The following is a 7500-nucleotide window of genomic DNA, read 5'->3' as shown; positions in this document are numbered from 1 at the left end:
GGTATCCTGGATTTCAGCTGCATAGAACCTCTGCATTATACTCTTCCGTATTGGATTACTATGTGGTATGGTAGCCGGGTCCACTAGAGGAACTTTCTGTGATAGCCACAAAGAATTCTATAGATCAAATATATTGCACTACAAATATAAGTGTTGTTAAAAGCTTGCTTCCCGACCACATGGTTCCGGAGAAAACGAGAAGAAAACAACACGAAGCAGGTTGATGCAAAAAGTGGAACGATAAGAAAGGAAAGAAATAAAATCAAGATTCCCGTCCTGTCTGATTGCAGAAACCACAATTGCAGCTAGTGCAGAAGATGCCAAAGTCTGCGAAACAGTTACTCAATCTGGAGCGGGTGATGTCCACCCATTCGACAAAACAAAATTTGTCCATGTGTTTGCACCTGCTAAAAATTTCAGATATGGAATTAAGCACTGTGATAGAATTTTTGGATCTAAAGAAAATATGTCATTTTTCTCCCATGCATAAGTTGCATTTCTTAGAATCATCAATATACATCTAACGCATAAACAGAGCTGGAAAGATTGCTTGGAAATACATGACATGCTTTATAAATCTGTCAATTTAAAGTATTGTAAAAGCATGAAACTATTAGTAGCTCGTTCGTAATGTGTATTAAATTGATATTTATCTCTCACTGGATGGAGTACTTTTTTTATTGATTTCACCTATACTGGATTTATAAACTATATATATGTATATATATATATATATATATATATATATATATATATATATATATATATATTGGCGTATATGTACTGCAACAAGTAAAGAGTACATGTAAACATACACGCATACAAACACACACACAAACGCAAACACATGTAGACACGCGCGCGCACAAACACATACATATATATACATGCATGCATACATTATATATATATATATATATATATATAGATAGAGGGAGAGAGAGAGAGAGAGAGAGAGAGAGAGAGAGAGAGAGAGAGCAGTGAAGTTGCATTTGTCAGGTTATAATTGCCCAATTTTTAATTATTTTATGCTTATTTTTTTTTACGTTTTATTTTTCCTTATTTTTCTTATCCTCATCGGACTAACTGTTCGCTTGGCCATCTCTCACCCTCACGAACACCAACCCGATCTTACCCTTGCACACACACACACACACACACAAATACACACACATGCACACACACAGTGCTCCCTAATTAGGGGCCTCGTTTGGCATTTAATTCGACCAGGTTTGAACCTAAAATATCTTCGACACACATACAAAACCACATAGGAATGCTATCATTTATCACCATTATTATTATTATTATTATTATTATTATTATTATTATTATTATTATTATTATCATTATTATTATTATTATTATTATTATCATCATCATTATTGCTCCCTCGTACTTCATATTTCATCTCTTCCTCCTTCAGTTTCTTCTCCTTGTTCTCCTCCCTTCTCGCCAGTATCACCACCACCAACTGCGCCGCTGCCAGCTCAACCGCAGTGACAGACAGACCGGGGCTTTCTAGCTGGCTGCCCGGCTGGTTGGCTGGCGGCCAGTTGGTTGGTCCGTTATAAAGATATAACAACAGCAATAATAATAATAATAATAATAATAATAATAATAAGGCCCTAATTGTAGCTATTTTCATAATTGCTAAATTATTCATAATTAAGCTGAAACTTTATAAATGGAGACGGTGGGAATGTGTGTGTGTGTGTATGTGTGTGTGTGTGTGACTATGTGTGTGTGTGTGTGTGTGTGTGCGTGAGCTTTGATTTGTTTTCTGCAGTTTTGATGTTTGCTTTTGTGTGTGTGTGTGTGTGTGTGTGTGTGTGTGTGTGTGTGTGTGTCTGTGTGTGTGTGTGTGTGTGTGCGTGCGTGTGTGAAGAGGTGGGGTACTTTCCTTTGTTGCTTTCGTTGTTGTTTTGTGTTTATGTGTGTGTGTACGTGTGTATGTGTGTACGCATTTCTATATATATATGTTTGCTTTTGTGTGTGTGTGTACGTGGTTTAGTTTTTGTTGTTTTTTGTGTTTTTGTGGGTTTTGAAGAACGCAGGACATTTGAAGACAAACATAATGGTGGTGGTGGTGGTGGTAGTGACGGTGGTGGTGGTGGTGGTGGTGGTGATGGTGGTGGTAGTGCTGCTGCTGCTGCTGCTGTTATGTGTTGGTTGAGATGGTGGTGGTGGTGGTAGTGGTAGTGGTGTTGGCTGTGGCATCGGTTGTAAAAGCGACAGTGATGGTGGCGGTTGTGGTTTTCGTCTAACATCGCATTCACCCGCTCAAGTTTCCCACTCCTATGCAAATCACTACAGTCAACTCCTTATGTGTGCGTCTATATATATATAATATATATATATATATATATATATATATATATAAATACATGTGTTTGTCTATGAATGTATTGGTGTGTATACGGACGTGTGTGTGTGTGTGTGTGTTTGCTTAACGTAATTGTTGCTTTCAAAATGGCTTTATTATCTGTCTTTATGGAATGGAATGACAGAGGGTGTGGGGCAGGACCGGAGCGGGGAGGACGTAAACGGACACTGTTAAACTAGCCTATAACATCATATTGCATACCCGTATGTATGTATGTATGTATGTATGTATGTATGTATGTATATGTATGTATGTAGGTATGTATGTATGTATGTATGTATGTATGTATGTGCGTATGTATGTACGTATGCATGTGTGTATGCGTGTATGTATGTGTGTATGTATGTATGTATACCATTTATGAGTTATTTCGTTATTACCCACACGGGGCTACACACAGAGGGGACAAACAAGGACAGACAAACGGATTAAGTCGATTATATCGACCCCAGTGCGTAACTGGTACTTATTTAATCGACCCCGAGAGGATGAAAGGCAAAGTCGACCTCGGCGGAATTTGAACTCAGAGCGTAGTGGCAGACAAAATACCGCTAGGCATTTCGCCCGGCGTGCTAACCACTCTGCCAGCTCGCCGCCTTATGTATACATTTATGAGTGCGTATGAATGTATTTGCGTATATATATGTGTGTGTATCTATGTATGTATGTATGTATGCATTTATGTATGTATGAATGTATGTATGTATGTATTCGTGCATGTTTGAATGCATGTATGTATGTATGTATGTACGTATGTATGAATGGACAGATAGGTGGATGTATGTAGGTATGTATGTATGGATATATGCGTGAATATATGTATACGCAGTTGGATGCAGGGATGGATATGTGTGTGAGTATGTATGCTTAAGTATGTGAAGTTATGTCTGTATATATGTGTAAACGTGCGGATGTATGCGTATATGTAAGTAGCTATGTATCTGTACAATCGTATTAACATGTGTGTATGAATGTGTGAATATGTGTGTATGTATGTGTGTATGTATGTGTGCATGAATATGTGTGTATGTATGTGTGTGTATGTATGTGTGCGTACGAATGTGCATAAATGTGTGAATACGCGTGTGTGTGTTTATGTTTATACGCACCTGCGTGTATGCGCATATTCGCGTGTGTTTATGTGCATGTGTGTATATATATAAATGTGTGTGTGTGTAGGCGTATTTCAATGTCTGTGTTTATGTACAGATCTGTATACATGTATATATGAGCAAATAAGGATTAATGTATATACATGTGTATGCATATATGTGTGTGTGTGCACGCTCGTGTGTATGTATATATATATGTGTGTGTGTGTGTGTGTGTGTGTGTATACATGTGTGTGTATATGTATGTATATATATACATATATACGCATACATATATACATGTGTGTAGAAGTAGGTATGTCTGCATGGGCATATATATGCATATATGTGTATGTGTGTATATATATATATATATATATATATATATATATATATATATATATATATATATATATATATATATATATATATACATATATACATATATATACACACATATGTATGTATGTATCTATGTATGTATGTGTACACACACACATATACATATATATACATACATATAAATAGATACAAATATATGTGTGTGTGTGTGTGTGTGTGTAATCACTATTTAGGGTAGGTCAGCTACAGGAGACGTTTGCCGTTGAAATGAGTGAGCTTAGATTAAAGAGAAAGAGACGAACAAACAATTAAAGCGAGAGAGAAGCAGGAGAGAGAAGGAAAGGAAGAGAAAGAGAGGTGAATATGTGTAAGGTGGGGGGTGAGGGCAGGGAAGAGAATTAGGGACAATTAGAGATGAAGTTAAAATGTAGATGGCTCTGTTTACTGAGGTATTTGTCATGCAGCAATTTTTGTTTCTTCTCTTACAATGTCAAATGGCATATAAGAGGATGCAAGAAACGGGTACAAGTCACCCTGGGATACACACACACACACAAACACAAACACACACACGTGTTATCTATGTATAATATATATATATATATGTATGTATATAGGCGCAGGAGTGGCTGTGTTGTCGGTAGCTTGCTTATCAACCACACGGTACCGGGTTCAGATCCCACTGCGTGACACCTTGGGCAACTGTCTTGTTATAGCCTCGGGTCGACTAAAGCCTTGTGAGTGGATTTGGTAGACGGAAACTGAAAGAAACCCGTCATATGTGTGTGTGTTTTTGTGCCTGTGTTTGTCCCCCCCCCCCCAAATCACCGGACAACAGATGTTGGTGTGTTTACGTCTCCGTAACTTAGCGGTTCGGTAAAAGATACCGATAGAATAAGTACCAGGCTTACAAAGAATAAGTACCAGGCTTACAAAGAATAAGTCCTGGGGTCGATTTGCTCGGCTAAAGGCGGTACTCCAGCATGGCCGTAGTCAAGTGACTGAAACAAGTATAAGAATAAAAGAATAATAAGGAATTTATACACACACACACACACACACACACACACACACACACACACACACACTGACACACACACACACACACCTATATATATATATATATATATATATTTTATTATATGTATTTATTTTCTCTTAGTTAATAATTAACTCCGACAAAATAAATTGGTTTATAGATACCAGGGTAGCAAAGATCACAAAATAACTGTGGTGTAACTCCTGTTTATGAGGTAGAAACTCCCTGCTATTTTGGGCAAATGAGTAAATATAAAAATTTAGTAAATGGAGTAATACGCATATGTTAAATGAATTCTTTTATTTCCAACATATGTTTCGAAGATTACAAATGGTTTCTTCCAAAGGAATAGGTGATGTTGATAAAGATGTAATCTTCTCTTCAAGGAAATACATAAGAACCAGCTTAACCGTAAGACATTTTAACCGAATGTTAAAATGTCTTACGGTTAAGCTGGTTCTTATGTATTTCCTTGAAGAGAAGATTACATCTTTATCAACATTACTTATTCCTTTGGAAGAAACCATTTGTAATCTTCGAAACATATGTTGGAAATAAAAGAATTCATTTAACATATGTATAAATATAATTAACTCCCAGAAAAATTACTCTAAAAAGAATTACTATGAAAATAATATAGTCTGGTTCACAATACCACTTGCAATACACATTAGAACCAATATAGTGAAATTATTTTACAAAGCTGTCTCTAAACATTTTTCAGAGGAAAACAAATCACAAAATAATAAACTCACACAAATTAAGAGCATGTTTCTGCGTTTCAAAATACATAGCACAAATTATATCTGCACAAAATATTTAAAAAAATAAATGATAATAATAGGAGTAAGGAAAATACAAATGATTTACTTAATGGCCAAAATTACAAAGAACATAACGATAGTATGAAACACACAAGAAACGAAAGAACGTAACCCTTAATGACTCCCCACTAAAATCAAAAAATATATTCAAAAAGGAGAAAAAATAAACTTAGTAGTAAGGAAAATGATAATAAAAACATTAATGCAAATGATTTAAATATATATGCTAATACTTATAGTAGCAACAACGAACATAAGTTGAGTTACAATATAAATATTAAGATAAATAAGAAAAGGAAAGAGGAAGAAGATAAGTCATTAGTTAAGACTCAACCATGAAAACGTGAAAAATAGGCACAGCACTATTAATAAGGAAACAGCGAAAGATCCTGAAAATAAATCCTGTGATTGTGTCAATAAAAATAAAAATAGATGTCCATTAAGAAATTTTTGTAGAGAAAAAAGTGTAATATATAGGTGTAAAGTAATGTCTGAGGGGCAAGATTACTACTATATAGGCTCCACAGAAAATTATATAAAAAGTAGGACAGCCAACCACGAAAGAACTTTAAGAATAGATATACGTCTAGTAAATCCAAATAAATATAATTAAATAGGCATTATGTGACTAAATCAATATCTAGAACAAATGATTCTATAATATTAGTCTAAAAGAGGAGTATACATTGAAACTCTATCTGTTAATGTATCTTAATAAATAAATTAACAATTATATTAAATGAATGAGGGATAGAGAGCCTATTATATTCATAAGGAAAAGATATATATATATATATATATATATATTCAATAAATTTTAAATAATAAATTATATTTAAATAAACACTCCGTGAATGATTAAATTAATATGAACACAGGAACAAATCTTCAAATGAAATGTACTCTCACTATTTGAAAATAATCTAACTCCATACATGTGAGACATAGTGAATAGTATCCCCTTTAAAATATATAAAAATTAATTTAACTAAATATATATAATAACCCAAGCTATCAAGAAATAAGACTAATACATCTAAATAAATAAAAATTTGTAATAAAAATTGAAATTCTCACAATTAAATAAGTAGAACTTAAAATAAATATTTTGGATATTTGGATACTTACTAATATACATTTTTCATTTTTATTCTTTTGGCAAATGAGTAGGGAAAGGAGTGCCAGCCAGCCTCTAAAAAAAGACGATATAAATTCCATTAAGTGTCAATAGTAGTATGACCTAGTTCTTCAGGACTGCAGCTAGCCATTGTCCACTGAGGTCGTAATTTAATCTCTAGCTATTTTTATAATGGAATCCAAAGACACACATGCTGACACACACATACACATACTGCTATTCAGTCTGTAAGGAACTTTCCATCCATTAGAATGTAAATGAATATATGTCAATTTTGCCCTGAAGAGATATTTACCTTTTTAATTCATAATGCAATTTTTATTGTAAAATATGAATGAAGGTAAGAAATTGAAACATGAGTAAGCGACATGAAATTGATTAGGCGCAGGAGTGGTTGTGTGGTAAGTAGCTCGCTTACTAACCACATGGTTCCGGGTTCAGTCCTACTGCGTGGCACCTAGGGCAAGTGTCTTCTACTATAGCCTCGGGCCGACCAAAGCCTTGTGAGTGGATTTGGTAGACGGAAACTGAAAGAAGCACGTCGTGTGTGTGTGTGTGTGTGTGTGTGTGTGTGTGTGTGTGTGTGTGTGTGTGTGTGTGTGTGTGTGTGTGTGTGTGCGTGTGTGTGTTTGTGTGTCTGTGTTTGTCCCCCCAACATCGCTTGACAACCGATGCTGGTG

The 7500-nt window shown here is 35.0% G+C and overlaps 1 protein-coding gene across 1 annotated transcript in view; it reads left to right on the top strand.

Moving 5' to 3' along the window:
* LOC106872633 (outer dynein arm-docking complex subunit 2) overlaps positions 1-7500 on the top strand; it is a 261939-nt gene that overhangs the window by 77248 nt on the left and 177191 nt on the right. The window lies entirely within an intron of this gene.

Source organism: Octopus bimaculoides, chromosome 21, assembly GCF_046866305.1.
Source record: "Octopus bimaculoides isolate indiv1 chromosome 21, ASM4686630v1, whole genome shotgun sequence".
NCBI lineage: Eukaryota > Metazoa > Mollusca > Cephalopoda > Octopoda > Octopodidae > Octopus > Octopus bimaculoides.
Note: the sequence above shows the minus strand (reverse complement) of the source record. Positions and strands in the feature narration are given on the sequence as shown.